The sequence below is a fragment of the Colias croceus genome, chromosome 25, assembly GCF_905220415.1.
Source record: "Colias croceus chromosome 25, ilColCroc2.1".
Taxonomy (NCBI): Eukaryota; Metazoa; Arthropoda; class Insecta; order Lepidoptera; family Pieridae; genus Colias; species Colias croceus.
In genome coordinates, this window is record NC_059561.1 from 7,565,263 (window position 1) to 7,590,726 (window position 25,464).

At 31.3% G+C, this 25,464-nt stretch overlaps 1 protein-coding gene and 2 non-coding genes across 3 annotated transcripts in view; 1 reads left to right on the forward strand and 2 right to left on the reverse strand.

The window, feature by feature from the left end:
- LOC123703094 overlaps positions 1-25,464 on the reverse strand; it is a 39,604-nt gene that overhangs the window by 7,665 nt on the left and 6,475 nt on the right. The window lies entirely within an intron of this gene.
- Positions 7,983-8,056, reverse strand: Trnan-guu. The gene has a single exon. It is a non-coding gene; the product is annotated as a tRNA-Asn (tRNA).
- On the forward strand, positions 11,661-11,732 carry Trnae-cuc. The gene has a single exon. It is a non-coding gene; the product is annotated as a tRNA-Glu (tRNA).

Sequence of the window (25,464 nt, forward strand, 5' to 3'; positions counted from 1 at the left end):
AGTTATAACTGAAAAGAAACCACATTAAATTCTTGTAATACCACCGGTATGCGGATATAACGCTCTCTCGGAATTTTCAGTAACATATAACTCAGCAGTGCGTGAAACAACGTAAATATACGCATTATTAGAGTTTTTTTACCTTTATTATTTCTTTGGAAGTTAAACCATTATAAGGGGTAAACGCGAAAAGCATTTTCACTCATTATAGTTTACATAAGTTCTAATGTTCAAAATATACTTCATTTTGCTAAGTAAATGATAATTAAATCCATCCGTTGGCAATACTCCACAAATTATGTTAAAATACTAGTTTTAAATTAAAATTTTGCAATGGCAATATCGGTTTTTGCCGCCAAATGCAGTCAAATGTGTTCCAATTTTTTTGTCGGCTTCGCACATGTCTAAAACGGGCAAAGAGGATTTACTATTTGGTTTTATAATTAATTTATTACATTTTTGGGTAAGCGTAAGCCTGCCAGCTTCTTGAATCAAGGTAAATAACAGGATATTACCTAAATTTGTGTTTATTTAGTTGTCATCCAGTGTCAAGCCTTTTTGGAAAACTAGGTTAATTTGTTGAATTTACCCTTGAGGCTTCTATTGGCCGGAAATATACTAAATAGTTAACACTAGCTGAGCCTCGCGTTTACCCGCGTGGCTCCAGCCCTATCTGTCTTAGCGTGATGATATATAGCCCATAGCCTTCCTCGATAAATGGGCTATCTAACACCGAAAGAATTTTTCAAATCGGACTAGTAGTTCCTGAGATTAGCGTGTTCAAACAAACAAACTCTGCAGCTTTATAATATTAGTACATATAGATATAGATTATACAAAATAGCTTTTATAGCTTTGAAGTGATAGGATAATTTTATTGCCAGAGCGTGTTTAATCGTTTTATATTTCCGTTAACGACTGTTACCTAAATCTAGATATTTCTTACGAACATAACTAGTATTTTAGTAATAGTGTTTCACATGTAATATATTATGTACATAACATATGCATATATTTCGTTCTTACTGCTATTTTGAAATAAATAATTTAAAATACTTTAATAAAAAGTGACTAGAGAGCAAATTTTATTGGTTAGGTAGTTACTTAATACTTATTCATTTTTTTTATTGCGCATTTTTTATCGTAAATTACATATGAAAAACATAATATTTAGCGTACCTAGTAGTAGACCGCGTTTACTATAAAAATCCTGCAGATAACAATCGTCTACCTAGTCATTACTTTGAACTCTACATAGTTCAAAAGTTTCTTGTTAAAGGAAACTTCATACCGCATACACATAACACCGTGGCCTCAATACTACACAATCACTGGAACAATTGTCTTGTGAAGCCTGTAGTAATTCTATATTATCTGTGCCTATTGTACTATCTGTACATATAATATGATACGATCCATATGAGCATCGACGCGTTTACCTACCTAACTGTTTCAAAAGAGTTATGCTCTACAATATGTAACCGTTTAATTGTTTAATTGCTCTGTCGTGTCCAAGTGACATGAAATCTGGTCAGTTTATGCGTATGTTTGGTATATTTCATAATGTCGTATGCTTTAAAAGTCCTTACTTTAAGGCAGCCAGGAAGTTGGTGTTTCTTTTAGTCTGTATATCAGTGTTAAAAAGATAATAAGGTGTTACAGATTTAAAAAATGTATTATATTGATAGCGTTACTATTGATAGCGTATTCTGTGATATTGAGCAAGATTTATAACCCACATCATAAGTTAAGCGGTCAGCGGTTATGTTTTTAATAAATCGATGATATATTTAGCGCAGTTGATTAAATTTCTTCGAAAAATGAGACAATGGGATAATATGGCTGGCTTATATGTTACTGTTAACTTTTTTTTACACAATATACTTCGATACATGATTTATTAGTAATTTCAACTGACAGATTAGCTAAGCAGAACATATCAGGAAGCTATACAGCGGGCTATTAATAATATTGACTAGCGAATTATCTTCACTTCCGTTGCAGCAATAAAAAATTTCCTTCGGATATAATATACCTATCCTACTAGCTGGGCCCCGCGGTTTTACCCGCATTGCTCCGCTCCTGTTGGTCTTAGCATGATCCGTTATGATATAATATAGCCTTTCTCGATAAATGGGCTATAAAAGACCGAAAGAGTTTTTTTAATCAGACGAGTAGTTTCTGAGATTAGCGCGTTCAAACAAACAAACAAACTCTTGTGATTTATAATATTAGTATAGATAGTACAACAATTTTTGAACTAGTATAATATTATATACCTATGGTTGAACACGTTATTCACCTGCAAACACGTAGTACTTTAGCTAAAAGCTACTAAAAGCGTTGAATTTCACCATTAGACCACGAGAGGGTCAATGACTGAGCTTTCACTGTCATTAGCCACTAGCCACAAGTCACTGGTCAGGTTATATTGTGAACATTGACCTCGATTGGTAAACGTTTTGAATTGTTTTCAGTATTCGAATTATTATGGATGGATGGTTATTGGTAGAATTTCTCTATTTGTTATTAATAATGTTATGGTAGCCTTGTACCTACTGTGGTTTTATCGATTTTATTGATATGATCGCAGATAATTATTAAGATACTGCTGAATACTTTGAAAATTTAAGCACAACTAATCAATATACTAATTTAAATAATAAAGCAAACTTAAAATGTGTTGATTTTATTAAATGGTCACTGAAAGCTCTGTTTTTTTTTAATTTTCTTAATGTGGACTAAAACTGCAGATAACTTTTCCCGCCCACTAAAACAGACAAATAATGTATTAAATATTGAAGAATAATAAAATTTGCTACAGCAATATATGCACATGATCTAAGAACAACATAATATTAAGCTAACAGAATATACCTACGTCAGTATAGAAAAATTATGCGAAAATTAAAATTATTAAAAAAAGTGGGCAAAGTTGTCACGTTCACGGTACACGATATTTTATTACCTGTGAATGTGATATAAATGAATTTTTGTAATAAATAGGTAAGTAGTTGGTATTCTATAAAATCAAAGTTAGAGCGAAGCCGTTGCCTGAAAAGTTTCCTAACAACTTTTACACAAACTCAAACTGTTTTTAACACTTCTGAAATCTGAATGGAATACATCTTACCTTTCCATATTTACTATCATCACAGTTTCTATCAACATCTCAATTTACAAGTATGTTTTGTCTGTCTGTCGCATTGTATAGCAGGAAGTGCTGTATTACAGTAGCGTATCGCGTGAAATCGATAATTCCTACTCGATGATCGATAAATCTGCTGTAAATAACGTATCGGAATTTGTTCATTGACGATTCAATTGTCTGTTTAGTGTAGTTACGTTTATAGACCGTACCAAATAACAATAGTTTAAATCGAACTTTATTTTTTTGTTTCAGTGTGTCACTAATCGACATTACAGATATTATCTGTGGTACAAAATTTAAAATAATAGACGGAATCTACATGAGATTCGTTCTACGCTAGAAAATCATTACATGACAATCGTTCTACGCTTAAAACAAATTATCTACCTACCTATTTAATCATTAAAAAGTAGGTAGCACTTGAGGAATAAACTGTAAAAGATACTTGTTAAAATTCTATATCTCTAGGAAAACAACTAACATTACCTACCTACACCTAGGTACGTAAAAATATCATAGTATTATACTAGTAGACACGGCATACGCCAACATCATTGCACTAAAAAACAGCGTAATTAATACATACCTACTTACTAACGCATTATCACCAATACAGTTGTTCTCTCTTTCACTCTCACGCACGAGACATAATACATGTCTCACTCATGTACTTCTGAGTTTTTTCTTGCCAAAATAGAGAGCGGGTAACGTATCTAGCTTTTTTATATAATATCATAGTAGACTATGTATCTAGTGTACTTACCTCAATAAAGAGCTCTTAACACTTAAAGCGTTATAAATAATGAAAGAGAGTAATCTAAATGGTAATGTACATCAACTTGGATAATCTAGGATAGTAAAAGTGTCTAGGCATGCAGATTTATTCTGCACTCCACTTGGACTTTCCTAGAGTCTAGAATTAATTGATAATTAGCTGTTAGAATTATAATTAGTACTAGAAAGTATTTAAAGATATACAGTGCTGATTAATTTTATTAAAAGTTAAATTTTGACATGATTATAATTAAACGCATGAAGATATGAAAATAACTGTCTAATTTATATGATTTAGGCTCGACAAATAATTTTTATGTTTTGTTTAAAATCTGGTAAATGCTAAAAATATGTTATGACGATTCAAAAGTGCTTCTAGAAGAAGTATAATTGAATAAATAAATGTTTGAGTTTGCTCTTTGCTTTCTTCAACGTCATAGAAAAAGTTAAACTATGAAAAGTTTTTACACAAAAATTTGCACTTAATAAATAGGTAATTAATAGCGAACAAAAACGTTTATCGATTCTCATACATAAATAAATTACCGGTAACATGACTGAACGGGAATCGAACCCAATACCTTGAAGGCGTTGAACCGTACGAATTGTTACGGTCACTGAACAAATGGCGCTTATTAAGTAATTAAGTGCACGATCAACTTAAGTTATTTACAAGGAAACTTGATATTAATTGACATACTTTGTCATATTATGTCAAATCATATAACATAACATGAAAGAATTGGAAATACCTTATTTTTTGAAGTCGGTTAAAAAACTTAGAATCCGAATGAAAATTAATGATTTTTAATTCAAGCACTATTCGTCACATTCTTATACACGTCAAAATTTTATCAAAATCGTTCCAGCTTTTAAAGAGATACACATGACAAAACACATAGTACCTACATCATAATATATTATGATAATTCAATTTTATTATGCTCTATATGTTTCTTTTATCTCAAGCAAGTAAAAACGCTGCAAACAACTAGACCGGAAACGGATGTTTTCAATTAAATTTCAAAAACATCAGCCCAGTAGTTTTTGCGCAAGAGTCATCCTCACATCCTCGTACACTTTCTCTGATTACCTTATAAGTCAAACTCTTCTCTAACTAATTCTTGTTACTTATTTGGTATTTTGATCGATGGACATTGGACAATCAATATTACAAACACTTTTACATGAATATCACAATATTTTTAATTTATTAGCGTATAAGGCATTCTACAATCAAGAAAAAGATTATATTTATTAATAAATAGATACCTATTTGTATGTAATAAATTAAAAATAAGGTATTTTATTATTTATCACCTTTATAACTCTGATTTGAAAGTTATGTGAAACAATTTTTTTTTGTTTGATGGCATTTATATTATGTCTAAATCTAATACATAGGACGCGGTTTAAAATCCTTCTTATCATTTCTACCTTTTTTCTATGTTATTTGTGTCATTAGTAGCTCTACCACAGGATACTTGATAGTACAGCTCTACATTAAGACGTTTTCCTAGTTACTTTTATATTATTTTTTTCAGATTTTTGTTTTAATTAACTATCCTCACCATGTTTGTCTTTGGAATCATTACAACTTTCATTTGAAAGTCAGCATATCCTCAAGTGTCCACTAAACTATAATTTTCAATGACTGGCAGAAAGCTAATACGGATAAGATCACATACAAATTACTCATTTCCACTCAAAAATTACAATCTTTAACATCAAGGAAGAGACTGTCATTGAACGTAATGGAAAATATACTTTATCTATAGTAGATAAAGTTGAATTTTGTTAACTGTATAGTAAGAAATTTTGAAGAGAAATGACAGGAACGCGGGAGGTAAAGAAATTTTGTTTATAACCGGTTCGAACTGGTTTCGTCTAGCTGAATGTAGTTTGGACTAGTTTTGTTGTTATTACGTTTACTTTCGATTTTTTTGTTACTTTTTGGATGGCTTCTTACGTAATTTGTTACGGATAAGGACAGAAAGTGTAAAGTCCTACTAATGCTTAAAATACGAAAGTATGTACATGCTTATGTTACTCTTCTAAATAAACGTTTTTGTACGAAGTGTGATTCATCCTACATAAAAATCCGGAAAAATAACATAATCTAGATTGGCCTATACACAACTTTCTCTGATAGTTTTTTAACATAATTACCTAATAAATAAGTTTTTGTAAAACGCTATTATCACAACAATAGAGAAGCAGAATGTATTTCTTGCTAAACGAGTTGTTTAAATGTGTCACCGGGTAATATATTCAGGGAAATTATTTACACTTTTACCGGACACGCGTCCGTTTGTCTCTCAATGAAACAGGTTCTGTGCTGTTTATATGTATACGTATTGATGTAACAGGGAAAGTTTAAGATTTTTACCTTTTGTCATAGTGTTATAAGCTATGAATGATTGTTGGTGTAGCCACGATTGTAATTATATTATGAAATTTTCAATTAAAAGAACGTTAATATTTTTGGTAACAATGAAAATTTTTTCAGATGCAGCGGAAATTAAAATATAAATGAGACTTCAGACTACGACACAATTATAATACAATTAGTATCTAATTTGTGAGCACTCTTAAATACATATTATGTTCAATTAAAACCTTCAATGTGAAATTCATAAAGCTGCCCACCAAAAAAATTACACACATTGCTGTTTCTTACTTTATCACTCTATTTGCAATCCCTCCTAGGACTTCCATTTTAGGCTGACAATTTGCCGATGCTTATCTATATTTGTGTTGTCATCTTAATGTCAACTGTCAACCTACGCACATGTTACATAGAAATGGCGCCAAAAATGTTACAAAATACAAACTAGACGGTTCAAAACGTGACTGGCCTACCATACGAAATTAGCTATTAAAATAACAATACCTACGTAATCTATACATGTTTTTATATTAGGAAGTGGCAGTCGTAGCGTAAAATTACATATTACATAAACTATATGTAACATTGCGTGTTCGGAATAATGAGATCAATTAAATAACAATACATAATAAAGTGTGTAATATTTTGTTTTAATTTTGGTACACAAGTGATAACTGCGTTAAAAACAACCGACTTCAAACTTGCACTTGCAAAATTTACAAATACCTACAGACAAAAATGCTCATAAAATAAAAACTACTGGGCCTATCCGAATAAAATTTTTATGGGACCAATTCGACACCATCCCGCATCGAACAAAAAAAGAATCACGTAAATCGGTTCAGAAACCTCGGAGTAATCGGTGTACATACATAAAAAAAAAAAAAAAATATACCGGCCGAATTGATAACCTCCTCCTTTTTTTTGAAGTCGGTTAAAAATTATGACGATACGCGGATTTTTTGGATCGTGAAATATCTTCATACTATACTCGTGATAAATCGCATTTATATACATAGTTTTTTTAATATTATTTTAAGAATACGTCAATCAAAACACTATATTTTGACGAGGAAGATATTATTCTATGTATAACAAAAATACTTATAAAAACTTTCGTTTAAAAAGCCCAAACCTTTAAAGAGCTTTCGATATGACTCGTCTGTGAATTTAAGGTGTGTATTCTTTGATTTTTTTATTGCCTTGTAAAATATATGTCCGCAGAATCTGGTTTTGGTCGAAAGTGAAATCTTGTAAGATAACTACGTTTTGTAACACAGGTGTATAATGTTTTGTCAAAGAATAACAATCGACGTAGAATTATCATCTGACCTACATCTGTTGGACTAGTTTTGTTTTTATGAATGAAAAGCGTTGTTGATCAAAAAAATAGATAAGTTGTATTTGTTTCTAGAGAAACAGAGGCTGTTTGAACATTTATTTTTATACCAACGTGTGTTAACTGTATGAGATGGTATGCACCGGACAAAAATGAAAAAAACAGGTATCTAGAACTAGTTAGAGCCCGCTGCTTAGCTCGCGTGGAACCATAGTAGGGTACAAAGATAGGTACAATATGTTTTTTTTTTAATTTGTCATCGTTAAAACATTACGATAACTTTTTGATTGAAAGCAGCATGTTAAAGAAAATATAATTAAAAAAGATTCCGCCCCCGGGTGGGCTCGAACCACCAACCTTTCGGTTAACAGCCGAACGCGCTAGCCAATTGCGCCACGGAGGCGTTGATGACCTACAAAAAAATAGAAACCACATCCCAATATTTTTTATCTATTAAATTATATTTACTCATTAATAATGATAAAACAAGTGATTAAGAAATCTCATTCAATATTATCAATTCTCAAAAATGCATTCTAAATTAATATTATACGGACAACAAAATTATTTATTTTTACCTTTTAAAAAAATTACAAGTCAAGTCATATATGTATACAGTAACACATTCACCGTGTATTATTTTTTTTCACGAGTGTACCCGTTAAAATACCGAATCTTCAAAATTTTATTATTTTCTGATGACAACACCAAGGGCGGATCCAGCTTTAGTGCCAGGGGGGGGTCACATAGTCGTGGTCAATTTACAAAAGCTATATTTTGATAATTTAATTGATACGTAGATTAAAAAAAAAACGGTCATGTGCGAGTCGGATTCGCGAACCAAGAATTCCGTACAAACATTTTTAATTTGAAATTTATGCTTTTTGCAAATTTTCCTTTATCTGTGTAATATAAGACGTAACTTTCTACAAAATATCAAGATTCTGTGTTCACGGGAAGTACCCTGTAGGTTTTGATTCCTGGCGACACTTGAGAATGTTGATAAGCATGAAATGTATGTTTTAGCTATGTGGCCACACTTTATGGCCTATGTGGCCTGAATTAAATGAATTTTATTTATTATTTTATTTATTACTAGCGGTCCGCCCCGGCTTCGCCCGTGGTACATATTAACGTTTTCTCTACATAAGAACCATCCTCGTACTTCAAGGAATATAATAAAAAAAGAATTATCGAAATCGGTTCAGCCGTTCTCGAGTTATGGAATTACAACGAAAAGTGGCATTGATTTTTATATATTAGATTATTTATATATTATTTATTTATCAATTTTTCATCCATCTGTGCTGACATTGCTTTCAACAAATTTCAAGACTCGTGTTCACGGGAAGTATTACAATATAGGTTTTGATTCCCTTGCCGATAATGTCGAAATTTGCGATAATTTTCAGCATAAACGGCTGCATCTTTTGATTGCGTTGCCTTATAAGTTTGATTTTTTCACAGCACACATTTGATTATTCGGTATAAATTTTAGATTGATACCTCCACGCGTTCCTGACAGGCAGACAAACTTGAAAAATTTTCAAGATATATTTAATTAAAACATATATATTTTTTGCAATTATTCCTGTATCTGTATTCTGTACTATAAGATGTTATTTCGTACCGAATTTCAAGATTCTGAGTTTACGGAAAGTACCCTGTAGGTTTTGAGTTTTGATACCCTTGCGAATGTCGAAATTTGCGAAATTTTTCGGCATTTACGGCTGTATCTTCTGATTCGTTGACATAGAAGTTTGATTTTATTATAGCTTAAAGGTATCATAGACTTGAGTTTTTGGCATGAATATCAATTTAATACATGTAAGCGTTCATGAGTAACAGGGTTGTAAGTTTAAATTTTTTTTTAATATTTTTTTAGAATAATCTAAGTAAAAATTCATGTTTTTCGCAATAAGTAAACAAAGTCGTTTTCTCTGTGCCTATGTCCCTTTGTATGATTAAATCTTTAAAACTACGCAACGAATTTTTATGCGGTTTTTTTAAAGATAGAGTGATTCAAGAGGAATAGTATATAATTTATAAGGTTTTAGACAAAGCGGGCGAAGCCGCGGGCTAGCTAGTCTGCGTTATAAGATGGTACATTGTACTACATTTCATGACTCTGTGTACTCGGGAACTACCCTGTAGGCTTTGATTTCCTAGGGAGTGTCGAATTTTGCGAAAAATTTCAGCATTTACAGCTGCATCTTTTGATTGCATTGGCTTATACGTTTGAATTTTTCACAGCATCAAGGGACCGTAGACCGTAGGATTTCGACATTAGCAAAGGATACCTGCAGGGAGCACCCTGTCCCGTAAATACAAAGTCTTGAAATTGAGTTAAAAAGTATCGTCTTATAGCACAGATGTAGGAAAAACTGCAAACACCCTAATTATTTAATTAAATTAAATAAAAATATATTTTTTTAAATAATTTTAAACTTACAATCCCTTTACTCATGAAGGTCTACATGTATTAAATTGATATTCACATCAGAACTCAGGTCTATAATAACTTAAATCTGTTATTTAATTCAAATTCTATGTCAACGCAATCTGAAGAAAAAGCAAATAGAGCCTCATATTCTGTAACTCGCAACTACTTGCAAGGGAATCAAAACCTACAAGGTACTTCCCGTGAACACAGTCTTGAAATTTGGATAAAAGCAACGACTTATAGCACAAGATAAAGAAAAAATTCCTTTAAATAAAATTGTAAGATACAACCTATTAAAAAAATAGGTTTGCTCGGAGCCCTCGGTGCGCGAGTCCGACTCACACTTGGCCGATTTTTTGTCGTAATTTTCTATTGTTTATTAAAAAAAAATGCCATTTTATGTCTTATCCACGAACTGGGATATTTCGATATTGGAGGTTTTGTGTGGAAAGTGTGCAAAAGTTGTAGTAAAAAAATTAATAACCTACTATAACTTTATTCCGCAGTTATAGGTTTTTTCAAAAATCGATAAACCTGTTTTTTGCCCTTGAATCACGACCACAGGTCGACCCTAATTAACTTTTCCTCTAATTTTTGTTATATTCTCTTTCGTTTGTAATTGATTTAGGTACCTAATTGTTTTATATTACTTTTATGTCTCAAAAGTCAATAAAAACATCATGTTGAACAGTATTAAGTTGTAAATTTAAAAAAGATAATATTAAATTAGTGGTCCACTTAGGTCGTGGACCTAGCCCAGGGGGGGGTCATGACCCCATGACCCCCCCCCTGGATCCGCGCTTGGACAACACTAATTTAAAACTACTGTTCTATAACGAGAGAAAGCAGGAGGCAAGTCGGTGGCTATAATTAGTGTTATTTGGAAAGAGTTGCGGAATCATAGAGCGTAGTTATCATAATTAAATTTGATTATGCTCTATAACTCATCTACTATATTTACGAATATTCTATACGAAGTAATAAATTGAAAATATTCTTCAAGGTTTTGAAATAATTTTTACAAAATTTTGTGGTTTTTAAATTAATATAAGTAATATATTTTGTGAGAAACAGTATTTCTAAATACGTTAAGTAGGTAGGTAGTTGTTATACTTATCTTTGATTGCAATTAATTTTGATGTTGTTGTTATTTTATTTTTTACCTAAAATAGCGGAGTTGCGATATACATATTATTGTGTTTGAGATAAAAATGAAAAAAAATAAAAACACGTACATGACTGTAAACTGCCGCATCATACTGTAACCGTATTAAAATAATATAATTAAAAAATAGTTTTATTTTAAATTCTATATACTACCTAACCTACACGAGAATTTTAATAATAAAATTTAATTTTAATTTTATAAAAAAACCTATTTAAAATACAAGTATGTATTATCAATATAATTTATTATTATGTATTTTATATGGTACTAGCGGTCCGCCCCGGCTTCGCCCGTGGTACATGTTTACGTTTTCTCTACTTCAAGGAATATTATATAAAAAGGATAATAAATAATAATGTGTATTATATTATACAATATTTCGCCGCCTCTAATATATCCGATATGGTCTAGTGGCTAGGATACCTGGCTCTCACCCAGGAGGCTCGGGTTCGATTCCCGGTATCGGAAAATCCTTTTTTATTTTTTTTGTTGATGTTTTTAATTGTATTATACATAACTTATTTCATTTAATTCATTTGTTACAATATTTTATTTATCCGCATAAAATTATTACATACATGCGTTTTTATGTTTTCAAATCGATAGTACTACTACAGACTAATAATAATATACTACGTGTACTACACTATTTAAATTCATTCAGAAAACGTTGGAAAAACCCATTTTAAAGCGATTCATGGTTTTAAATATAAATGAAATTCAAATCAAGTGCATATTATGTCAGATCAACACTTACACTTGTAATCAAAACTTGGCTTGAATACTAAATGTACCTACTTGTAATAAAATTTAGTTTTATGTTTGACCTAAACATGACAATAGTAGTAAACAAGTAGTAGTTACATATTTATTATTATGCAGCAGAACTTGTCCAAAATTATCTTTATTTCAATATATTATTTTCTTTTTCAATCATTAATTAGATAATTATTATGATCGAAGATTTTTCTAGAAATAAATAGGTTATAGGTAATCACGACCATTTCACGACTTATGCAGATTATCATAAAAAAAATGATCCAAGCTGCGGGCGGAATGCTAATTTAATAATTTTCTACTGATATTAGTGAAATAATATCTGCTCTTATTTTCAGTAAATGTAAAAAAAAATACACGCTTAATTTGTACAATGGGTAATATTAAAAAACAATTGCATAACCTCGTGAGACCTCAGGGTCAAGGTCGTTTTTTGATAATGACTCGTGAGATTATCTCTGTACAGTTTAAATATTTAGGTAACATAATATTATGCAGCACATATTTTAGGTCATATCTTATTATTTTCGTACATTTTAAAGAATTTTTGAAATCGGTCCAGTTATCCAGTAGCTCATGAGATTTGCGCGTTCAAATGCACAATCATGCACACAAACTATTCAGTTTTATAATATTAGTATATTAGATAAAACTGCGGTTTATAAATAAATCAAAAATGCCATAATCGCTTTCCATCGCTAATCCAATAATATAATGTGAAAGTTTCACCATCTCAAGATATTTGGATGTCACTTTCACCGGCGGTCGCTGACTTTACACAACCTGTCTCACTATGATTGGACCTTATTGGCTACTGTGTTGTAAAACGAGATGAAAAGTAAACAAATGTTAATCGATGTTATTGAATAGCATCGATATTATGATGAAAAATAGAAATATGTAACTCGATTTGATCGAATAAGTATGCCTATGCTGATTGCAAGAATTTTTATACCTTTTGAAATATCATAATGTTAATTTTGTGTGTAAAAGATGTATTTAGCCTATTCAGGACTTATATAACATTGATAAATAATTTGACAGCTTTTCGATATTTTTTTTATTTTCAGTCGTTGTTTTCAAAACTACCTTTGGAAGGCTCTCAACTCCTGGTGTACAGCTAATCTTTTCGGTATTTTTGAGACGTAGAAAACTTAGTGTGCGACATTTAACCAGTTACCAACCCAGTGATACAATCAAGATTAAATAATAATATTGTTAATAAATCTAGATAGGTATTGGTACATACATAATTATAAATTTACCACCAGGCACCTTATAATATATACCACTGTTATTATGTTTGACCTTAATTAATCGGAACCTGTAAACTCAAAATTAAATAAAAAGCTGCAGAATTTAACGTCATCCTCTTACCTACTCAAAATTATTAATAAGTACATAAAAAGCAGTAGTTTTAAGTTTTAACTTCATTACTGTTCGATGGGCTTTCACTAATTATTTTATGCTAACTAACGTAAAAAGCATTGCATACTGGAGCATTTTGCATTGGTCATGGCGAAACGCGAAAGTTTGCTTATTTCCATTAATTATTAATTTTTTGCTCAAATTTTTGCTCTGATTAATAAAGGTCTTATTATTTCGAAAAAGCTGTCTTTCACCTCTACAAAGTACGTTGTTCACGAGTCAGCAATCTATCTATGTTTCTTTATTTATTCCAAGTTGTCCCGGCCACTATTAGGTTATTTTGTTTTTTTTTTTAATAATGAAAGAAATAAAATATACTTGCCTTATCATAGAGTACCTTATCTAAAAAGATTCTTACAGATTCCGATCGTGCGCTTTTAGCTTTTAAGTAGTTGTTCTACAATGTAAGACCCTTCTTTTTCAAGTCAACCAAAAACATAATGAACACTATACAAAGTTAGATAAGTAGTTGTTTGAAAGGCAAGTGTAGGAGCAAGGTGAACTTGCTATAGCAGGTATACTTTAATACATATAATAGACCAGCTTTTCGCCCCGGCTTCGCCCGTGGTACCTACATGTTTACGTTTTTTTTTCATAAAAACTATCCTATCTCTCAAGTTGGACCGAACTGCACATGGTGTGCGAATTTTATTATAATCGGTTATGTGGTTTAGGAGTCCATTGAGGACAAACATTGTGACACGAGATTTATATATATTAGAGATATACTGATAAACTTGACGTTGACTACAAGTCTGGCATTTGGCATTATTAATTTGTTAAAGGGTGGAGTAGGCATTGGTTTCACAATGCACTTCTGAAGGTTACCTAGTACTAAGATATCCAATAGATATTTACTCTTTACATAAGTTTAAAAATATGTTAAACGAAGTAGTAGTAATTAGGTACCTAGGTATATAATATTGTAATGTAGTGTTGTAGAGATTGGGCAGTTTTTATAAATGCATTATTCAAATGTTTGAACGGTGCGAATGCCGGTAAACTATGGACCGATTGTTATAGATTTTCATTCGCAGATAGGTACATAGTTACAAGGATAAGTTTAAGTGTGTACTTAAAAATAAACTCACACAAATGAAAATAATGCCTTACATATAATAAGTGACATGTAGGATTACACAAATAGGTACGTAGGTTGCCTTAAACAATTAAACCTACATACAACCATTTAAGGATAGGTATCAACAATTTGAGTTCAAGAGCATTGTAATTTGTAATGTATCTAATGTAGCCTTAAATTTATAATTGTTTTATGGATATAATTAATTGCTTAGTTAGTCAATAGACGCAATAGCGTCTTAATTGCATCATAGTTACAAAAATCATCATTTTGACAGTTTAAAATACCTATTTGAAAAGTTAGATTTTGACAGCAAACAATCAAACAAAAAATCGAATCTTCATAAACATTTACCTTAAACTTTTTAGTATAGTCATTAGCTACTATTAAGTATCCTATGGCACAGTATTATACCTATTATTATCTGTGGTTTAGTTAAGCTAAAAGGTATGCAGTTAATGATTCAAATAATTTATTATATTTATAATAAAGTTAATTATACGATTATTATTTCCTGTGACATTAATGAGATAGTCTATATAAATCAGTTTAATATGTATCAGTATAATTTTATTTAATTACACCAATTTTTAATTTCCGACTGAATAGAAACTCGTCTAAACTAGATAATCTCACAATTTAATTATAATTAGGGAAATAAAATGTCAGATTTTTGTTACTTATTATAATTATATCCTGGAAGTAAGGAAAATATGTTTTATCTGATATTATGATATGTACCTTCCTGTCATAAGTTGTAGCATAAGGGCCTAGATTATATAAGATTCATATTTGCTATAAAATAAACTTTTTAATAAAGGTAGGTACTAGCTTTCCACCTGCGGCTTCGCCCGCATTTTTCAAAGAAAAAACCCGCATAGTTCCCGTTCCCGTGGAATTTCCGGGATAAAACATATCCTATGTGTTAATCAAAGTTACCCTCTATATGTGTGCTTAATTTCATTGTTAAATCGGTTCAGTAGTATTTGCACGAATACCTACATCCAAGGAATAAAAAAATCTGACAAAATCGAGTAAAGACTCGAATAAGGAGTCTTTTACATACAAACATACAGGTAATGGATTTGTTTCATAAATAAATAAATCCCATGCAGATAGCTAGGTATAAGTCTGAATAATACAATTTAAGAAGACAATCTACTTAGGTACATAAATCTGCTTATTACGTTACAATTAAATAATATTAAGAATATACATAATATAAATCTCCTTATCTCACAAGTTAAATAAATTATTATTAATGTAACTCAACTCACCGTAATAATACAGATTACACAACATGTTCACTCGTTACCCAAATAAGTTAAACACACACTCCCACAAAAACTCAAACACACATCCACCCACACTCACTCACATACATGCACACACACACAAACACACACACACACACACACACACAAACACTCACACCACACATTCATTGGGTTGGCTATCCCCCTTTTATTTTTAATTTTTGCCTTTGTATAAATTTTCTTTTTGTTTTAACCTTTATCTAGACCACAATGTATTAAGGGAAGGGACTGGCTTTCTTAACACAGGCTATGCCTAGCAAGAGAGTCAGAGCCTCATAATCAATATTGTATATTTTAAAGGTGAAATAAAGATTTATTTTATTTTTATTTATTTATTATACATACATAATATAGTAATATAAAATCGATCAATTTAATTTCCTACCAAAAGCTTGTATAAATTATTATTATACATACATATTTTATCTATTTACAAAAGCCTCTTACGTATTTGTTTGTATGATAATAAAACAATTATACATACATGAAGTAATATAGTCGTAAAATAATGAATACTTGCTAGTTGCTACACTTATCCGAATCCGGCGGCGTTGCTTGTAATCACGGAAACTATTATACGACAACGGTTTTTAATAAATTACTTTTATAGTACAAGTGGTTTTTATTGAACATTAATTTAATTATCTTCCTGTCATTATGTACTTATCTGTCCAAGCACTAAGCTGTAACTTTTATTTATCGAGTTGTAAAAAAATAATTTGCAATTTGGCACATAATTTTTCTCATTTTAAAGGTCATATACGCAGTCATAAATTTTGATATCCCGTTTGGTAGTTAGGTCCTTACTCTATTAAAATTTAAAAGTATGCTTCGAAATAATAATGTTTATAATATATCAAACCACAAACTAAAACTACTTCATAAGCTAAATCTATCGCAAAAAAGATTAGCCTGGTTGTGAAAGGGCTCTGAGTCATGTATTTAAAGATATTCTATAACCTTGGCCAGGTGACATACAAACAACATGATTCATTATTACATAATGTCATTACTAGCTGAAGCACGTGACTTCGGTCGCGTTTAAGTTAGTTTAAGCTTTTAAGTAGATAAGTAGGTATTTGAAGAAAACTTACCACGCCTCATATTGTAAAAAGTAATGGTCAGCCATGTCGAAGCTTAAATTATTAAAATTTTTGCAATTTATCTATTGAGTAAATCTGTTTCAGAGCTTTTAATATCATTACAACACACAAACACAATAATATCCACTTTAGAAGATATCACTCTATAGTGATAAGGCCGCAAGTTGTTGAGTTGATAAATAATGTGTGTTTGTGTCTTTTGCAATGATATTTAAAAGCTCTTACAGATATACTCTATCTATACTAATATTATAAAGAGGAAAGGTTGTATGCATGTATGTATGGTTTTCACGCATAAACTACTGGACCGATTTTGGTGAAATTTGGCACAGATAATCTTTAGATCCTGAGAAAGAACAAAGGCTACCTTTTATTGCGAAAAATGTACCACGGGCGAAGCCGTGGCGGACCGCTAGTCTGGTATGTAATTTGTGGTAATGATCAATACATACATACTAGCTGTTACTCGCGGGTTTGCTCACTTTCGTGTTCATTTAACTATTACCCGCCGTATTTTCAAAATTACAAAGAGACAACCACATATTTTCGTATATTAACAGCTATCTAGGTATAAATATAATCAATTCTTGTAAATAAACGCAAACTCATTTTCAACTAAGTAATGGTGATACTGCACCAAGAGAGTTTCAACCGGTTCGAGCGAAAGTAGATGTTAAATAAAAACTACTCTTTCGTAATCACGACGCTTTTACTAAAATGTTTTATTTGTTAACAAATTATATAAAAAGTCATGGTCATGGACAACGTTTTTATATTATTTACATATGTAATTATAACTTGATATGTCTAAATTAAATAAATAAAATAAATAAATAACTTTAAAAGATAAAAATACAATGCGAGAAAGTTTAGTGGTATTATAATAAAAAGTAAAACAATAATACAAGTCGTAGCATAAGTCATAACATAATGTTTAAGTAAATAAGTTATTTATAAATAAAAATGTTGAAATATTTGAAAAGTAAAGAAAATAGACTCTACTTTTTTATATACCTATGTGCTAATGTGGCTAATATTCGTCAATTTGAGAAGAGATAAAAATTATAAGTTGTCTCTTCGCGATCTTCATCGTTCCCTGTAGACAACTCTAACAGCTCTTTTAAGGTTATTAAGTAAAACACAGACATACAAAAATATAATTTCATAATAATAATCACTAATCATTGGAACCTATCAAATTTATAAATCTACATAGAGCAGTAAGCTCTAAAACTAGGTACATAAGTACTTATTTAACACTAGCTTCCGCCCGCGACTCCGTCCGCGCGGTAAAATTAAGAAAAATTAAGATTTTTTTTTCTACGTATTTTTCCGGGATAAAAAGTATCCTATTTTATGCCCAGGATAATAAGGTATAATTATACCAAGTTTCATCGAAATCGAACCGTTAGTTTTCACGTGATGCCTTCACATACAGACAGACAGACAGACAGACAAAATTTTTTTAATCACATATTTGGGTTTGGTATCGATCCAGTAACACCCCCTGCTATTTATTTTTTCAATATTTTCAATGTACAGAATTGACCCTTCTACAGATTTATTATATAATGTACTAGCTTTTCGCCCCGGCTTCGCCCGTGGTACCTACATGTTTACGTTTTTTTTTCATAAAAACTATCCTATCTCTCAAGTTGGATCGAACTGCACATGGTGTGCGAATTTTATTATAATCGGTTAAGTGGTTTAGGAGTCCATTGAGGACAAACATTGTGACACGAGATTTATATATATTAAGATAGATACAATAATGAATAAATCCTTTATTATTTATTTTTAAACTCAATTAAAAGCACTTGCCAATAACCAAAGAAAACAGCAAATACAAAATAAGCCAAGTGCACATTGTAAATGAGTGAAAAAACTATCGTAAGATGCAGACAGTGTGTTGATTTGTTGGAAAAGGCAATGTACGATATTTTCTACTCGTTTCCATTGTACCACGAGTTTTATGCGTAGACAAGACGTAAGTATGTGAATTAACTATTTATAGACATAACTGTTAGTTTGTATTTCAATATTTTTTCTGTTCTTAGTATTTATATGCATTATTTGTTTTCTATATACGAGACTCTAGGTTTTTATCATTTTTATAAAAAAAAAATCATCAATCACTTCACTTCACTGATTTTGTCATTCTAAGTTGGCAAATTACATAATAAATAATGATAAAAACTTATGATAATTATTATCAAACGCATTTCCTTAATTTTAACAATTTTTAAATAACACCACTGCAAAATGCAAATGCGCTATTTAAGTATGACACTGACTCTTGTCATAGGATAAAGAAAAAAAGAAGCGCTTTTCGTTCTTTCTTCATAAAATTAAAAACAAAATGGCAGTGAAAACAGCCAGTAGTGGAAACGTCGTCCCAGTGAACTACATCGCCGTGGAGCGGATCGCACGCAAGCTGTTCGTTATATATTTACATTTATTTATATCGAATGGCGAAACAATTTAATGTCTGAAAATTCTTGTCGAATTGTCTGTTTCCTTGCTTACTTGGGTAATACATTCCCTTACATTCCACGTTGTATACAGTAGCTTTTAATTTTACGTCGGAATGTAATAGATTTCCTGTTATTTGGTATTTGGAATCCTTATATTCAAGATATAGTTCTGAATAATCAACATTAAAATATTAAAATTAGTCTTTCTTGTAACAAGTAAAAATTCAAATTACTGCTATAATTAACACTTTCTTAGTATTCCTTGGTAATTTCTATGAGTTCATAATTAGTAAAAGAAATGTAGAGAATGTAATATACATAATTATTTTAATTAAAACATACTAAATGCATGTAAGGAATAATTATAAGAACTATTTATTCATTTGACTGGGCATCTTAACTTTTCCGTTTGATTATACAATAATTATTTACCGCCGGTTCGGAAGGAAGTTTCTAAGAAGAACCGACATGTGTGCTCACTTTTTTTAATCAGATAACTTACTAGCTTACCGCCCGCGGCTTCGCCCGCTTTGTCTAAAACCTAATAAATTATATACTAAAACCTTCCTCTTGAATCACTATATCTATATTAAAAAAAAACCGCATCAAAATCCGTTGCGTAGTTTTATAGATTTAAGCATACAAAGGGACATAGGGACAGAGAAAGCGACTTTGTTTTATACTAGGTATGTAGTGATAAGTCTAAACTAATATTATAATACCATCATTATTACTGCTGTTTAAACTGCTTATCTTTATTGATACGTGAATGTTGATAAACAACAATAAAACTTTTACCTATATTTTAAAAAAGTCGTTTTGATTTCTACTAATTCAACACGGCATTAAATAAAGAGCTTTTTGTTGCTCTATTACTTAAAATGCCTACTTATTCGATCAGCCCCAATTTTCTTCTAACGGTGAATTTACATCAAACGAACATAGAGTAAACGAAAACTCGTACCTATTCAGTGTTGTTCAATATAAGGACATTGCATAGAATTTTCGAACGCACTAAGAACAACGAAAGACTCTACGCCTGTTTACATTAAAATAATTTGACATAGTGGAGTTAGAACGACCATTCGCTAGTTTGATGTAAATGCACTGTAAAATAAATACTTTTCGATAAATTCGCACGTCCCAAATCTTCAAAATATCCACGAATGACGCAACAACATTTTGGTGTCCGTAACCATGGTATCATCTGTGTTATAATGATGTTAACTCATTGATACTTTCTCCCTTACAGGTCAATTAAGGAAAGCTGGCATGTTCACAGTACTCACACTTATGCAATTTCACTTACAGTATGTTCAAAAATAAATGCGACTCTAGTTTCATTTTTTGAACACTTCTCTGAGAAACACCAGTCGCCTCTGATGTCAAACCATACAAATCCTTCATTAGAGGATATCCACCATCACTTTTTTTATTATGATGCATGAAATAGTTAAAAACATTGTACACTATTTCACGAGATTGTCCTGTTAAAGTTTTGCCGGAACCAATTCCTTCTGATGACGTTTTATTCTAATCTCCAAATAGATTAATATGGACAAGCACCGCACATCAATCACACGTAACTGTCGCTTTAAATTCAAAGACACCAAAAAATATTTGTTTTGAGAAAATATTATCTATTCTTAGGAATGCTTTTCCCTTATGTCCGAGATACAAAAAGCTAGTTTTTTATGCTATGATAGCAAGCTAGTGTCAGTCAGCTAGCAAGCTTCTGGCTTCGTGTAGACAAAACTAGATTCGTTTATAAGCTAGAAAACTAGTTAGCTAGTTGACAAGCCAGGACAGTTTCAATAGGATTGAGTTCTATTTTTTAGGCGAATAGCCACCCCAACCACTGATTTTACTATCTTAGCTTATGTACTGTGTTTATGTGACCGATGAAGCTAGTTTTCAGTAATTGATGAGAGGGTTTAGCATATGTGGTGCAAGTTGACGCCTTTGCTGTTATTTACCAATGATTCCGGTTAGGTTTTCATCCGGATCCACGAAGAACACGAGCCGGAGAAACGCTTGAGATAGTTAGCCATCTGTGGCATCCTCAGGAGGTACATCTATATCATCACGGGAATATCATAATGTGGGTCCGGATCAGGAGTCTACTTTGGCGCATGAACCCAGCGCATTTGTTGGTTACAAAGGTAGTATAAAAACACGAGGAGGTAGTAAATTAAAGTAGTAAATTAAAAAGTATTGTCTCATACAAAGTAAAAATGGACCAGAAATTCTTACGCATGAATGATAATGTCCCTTCGCATACGACATGACAGGGAACGGCCGCTCTTCGAGACCAAAATATTCAAGTTTTAGACTGGCTTGCATATTCGCTCGTCTTTTAATTCTATTGAATATGCTTAGGATATGTCACAACTAAGCGCTCTAAAAGATTTTCCACAAAATTTAATTACGGATCAACAACTTTACGAACACTTCCAAAGAACACATACCGCAATAAGACATTGGTATTCAATTTTAAGTAAGAACAACCGATATCGTTTGTAAATTAATGTAAATGGTGATAACTCTGATTATTAATTAGTAATTTGATTTTTTGAAATAAAAAATGCCGATTTTAGTCAAAATTTATATTTTTCTAACAAGATCCTTATCATCCAAATTTCCACCTTGGTGAGAAAAATTGACATTTCTAATGAAAATGAACAAAAAATTAAATGATTTTATTAAATACTGTAAAATAGTATATAATTCTTCCATTTACTGTATCACAAAATTCTTCATAGATTTTAAGATATTCGTACTACACCAATTACATCACCCTGTATTTATAAACAATTGCAAAATATGACACATACATAGGCCGGGAGATACTGACACAAAATTTCGGGTCATTTGTAACAGAATGGCGGTTCTACAGAGGTCTTATTACGCAATGACAAAAAGAAAAATGATGGTCAGAACGCTGGTACCGGCGGACTAGTCGCGTGGGCGTAAGTCACACTCGTCGGATAAGTAAGACCCCTCTAGACCGCCATCCTGTTACAAATGACCCGAAATTTTGTGTCAGTATCTCCCGGCCTAACATGTGCAATGTGTAAATGTGTTGACGTTCCAGCTCTTCTTAATATACTTATACCGCACCGGTCACTTGATATCTGTTCAGTAATATTATATGACGTTATATCAATGTATTCGTACGTAGAATTATTATTTTTTGATTTGTGTTCAATATTTAGTAAGGAAGGGAGAATAAAGATATAATACAGTAATGAAATCTGTGCCTCCAGTGAATAAGGGAGTAAGACGAGTTATTCCCTTTGGTTTTTATTGCACCATTGGATTCAGCTCGTCAAAATACACAACATATCAAAAGGACATATCTCTAGCTGCATCCTAACCCATTTTTTCGAATGACCCAAACGGTATAAGTAGGGTGTGATTAACGGTATAAGTTACCTTATCCATCATTTTAGGCAATCGCAAAGGAACTATTCGTCTCGAGTCAAAATAACCCACGAACACAAGGACGTATGTGTAGTTATACTTTTTGAATAAAGACATAACTCATTTTGTTCCATCCGTGCTAACACTATTTTAGTATATAAACGCATTTGTGTCATTTTTCTAACATGAGCATAAAGGAACAACTCTTAGTGTCATTGGTTCAAGTGACGAAATGAGACAGTTTCGCATTAATGCCGTGTTGCTATTGGTCTATTTGAATACTGCACGGAAACAACAGACACTATTTCTTTTTGCTTTATAATATTTTTCAATCGTTTTTTCAATAAATATGCAACAATAAATCTTTATATTTAAAAAAAAAAGGTATTTATCAGTCAACTTGGGATACTAATAATATTTCTATGGAAATTAACTATTTTTTGCAATAGATTTCTGTTCTTAGTATTTATATGCATTATTTGTTTTCTATATACGAGACTCTAGGTTTTTATCATTTTTATAAAAAAAAAATCATCAATCACTTCACTTCACTGATTTTGTCATTCTAAGTTGGCAAATTACATAATAAATAATGATAAAAACTTATGATAATTATTATCAAACGCATTTCCTTAATTTTAACAATTTTTAAATAACACCACTGCAAAATGCAAATGCGCTATTTAAGTATGACACTGACTCTTGTCATAGGATAAAGAAAAAAAGAAGCGCTTTTCGTTCTTTCTTCATAAAATTAAAAACAAAATGGCAGTGAAAACAGCCAGTAGTGGAAACGTCGTCCCAGTGAACTACATCGCCGTGGAGCGGATCGCACGCAAGCTGTTCGTTATATATTTACATTTATTTATATCGAATGGCGAAACAATTTAATGTCTGAAAATTCTTGTCGAATTGTCTGTTTCCTTGCTTACTTGGGTAATACATTCCCTTACATTCCACGTTGTATACAGTAGCTTTTAATTTTACGTCGGAATGTAATAGATTTCCTGTTATTTGGTATTTGGAATCCTTATATTCAAGATATAGTTCTGAATAATCAACATTAAAATATTAAAATTAGTCTTTCTTGTAACAAGTAAAAATTCAAATTACTGCTATAATTAACACTTTCTTAGTATTCCTTGGTAATTTCTATGAGTTCATAATTAGTAAAAGAAATGTAGAGAATGTAATATACATAATTATTTTAATTAAAACATACTAAATGCATGTAAGGAATAATTATAAGAACTATTTATTCATTTGACTGGGCATCTTAACTTTTCCGTTTGATTATACAATAATTATTTACCGCCGGTTCGGAAGGAAGTTTCTAAGAAGAACCGACATGTGTGCTCACTTTTTTTAATCAGATAACTTACTAGCTTACCGCCCGCGGCTTCGCCCGCTTTGTCTAAAACCTAATAAATTATATACTAAAACCTTCCTCTTGAATCACTATATCTATATTAAAAAAAAACCGCATCAAAATCCGTTGCGTAGTTTTATAGATTTAAGCATACAAAGGGACATAGGGACAGAGAAAGCGACTTTGTTTTATACTAGGTATGTAGTGATAAGTCTAAACTAATATTATAATACCATCATTATTACTGCTGTTTAAACTGCTTATCTTTATTGATACGTGAATGTTGATAAACAACAATAAAACTTTTACCTATATTTTAAAAAAGTCGTTTTGATTTCTACTAATTCAACACGGCATTAAATAAAGAGCTTTTTGTTGCTCTATTACTTAAAATGCCTACTTATTCGATCAGCCCCAATTTTCTTCTAACGGTGAATTTACATCAAACGAACATAGAGTAAACGAAAACTCGTACCTATTCAGTGTTGTTCAATATAAGGACATTGCATAGAATTTTCGAACGCACTAAGAACAACGAAAGACTCTACGCCTGTTTACATTAAAATAATTTGACATAGTGGAGTTAGAACGACCATTCGCTAGTTTGATGTAAATGCACTGTAAAATAAATACTTTTCGATAAATTCGCACGTCCCAAATCTTCAAAATATCCACGAATGACGCAACAACATTTTGGTGTCCGTAACCATGGTATCATCTGTGTTATAATGATGTTAACTCATTGATACTTTCTCCCTTACAGGTCAATTAAGGAAAGCTGGCATGTTCACAGTACTCACACTTATGCAATTTCACTTACAGTATGTTCAAAAATAAATGCGACTCTAGTTTCATTTTTTGAACACTTCTCTGAGAAACACCAGTCGCCTCTGATGTCAAACCATACAAATCCTTCATTAGAGGATATCCACCATCACTTTTTTTATTATGATGCATGAAATAGTTAAAAACATTGTACACTATTTCACGAGATTGTCCTGTTAAAGTTTTGCCGGAACCAATTCCTTCTGATGACGTTTTATTCTAATCTCCAAATAGATTAATATGGACAAGCACCGCACATCAATCACACGTAACTGTCGCTTTAAATTCAAAGACACCAAAAAATATTTGTTTTGAGAAAATATTATCTATTCTTAGGAATGCTTTTCCCTTATGTCCGAGATACAAAAAGCTAGTTTTTTATGCTATGATAGCAAGCTAGTGTC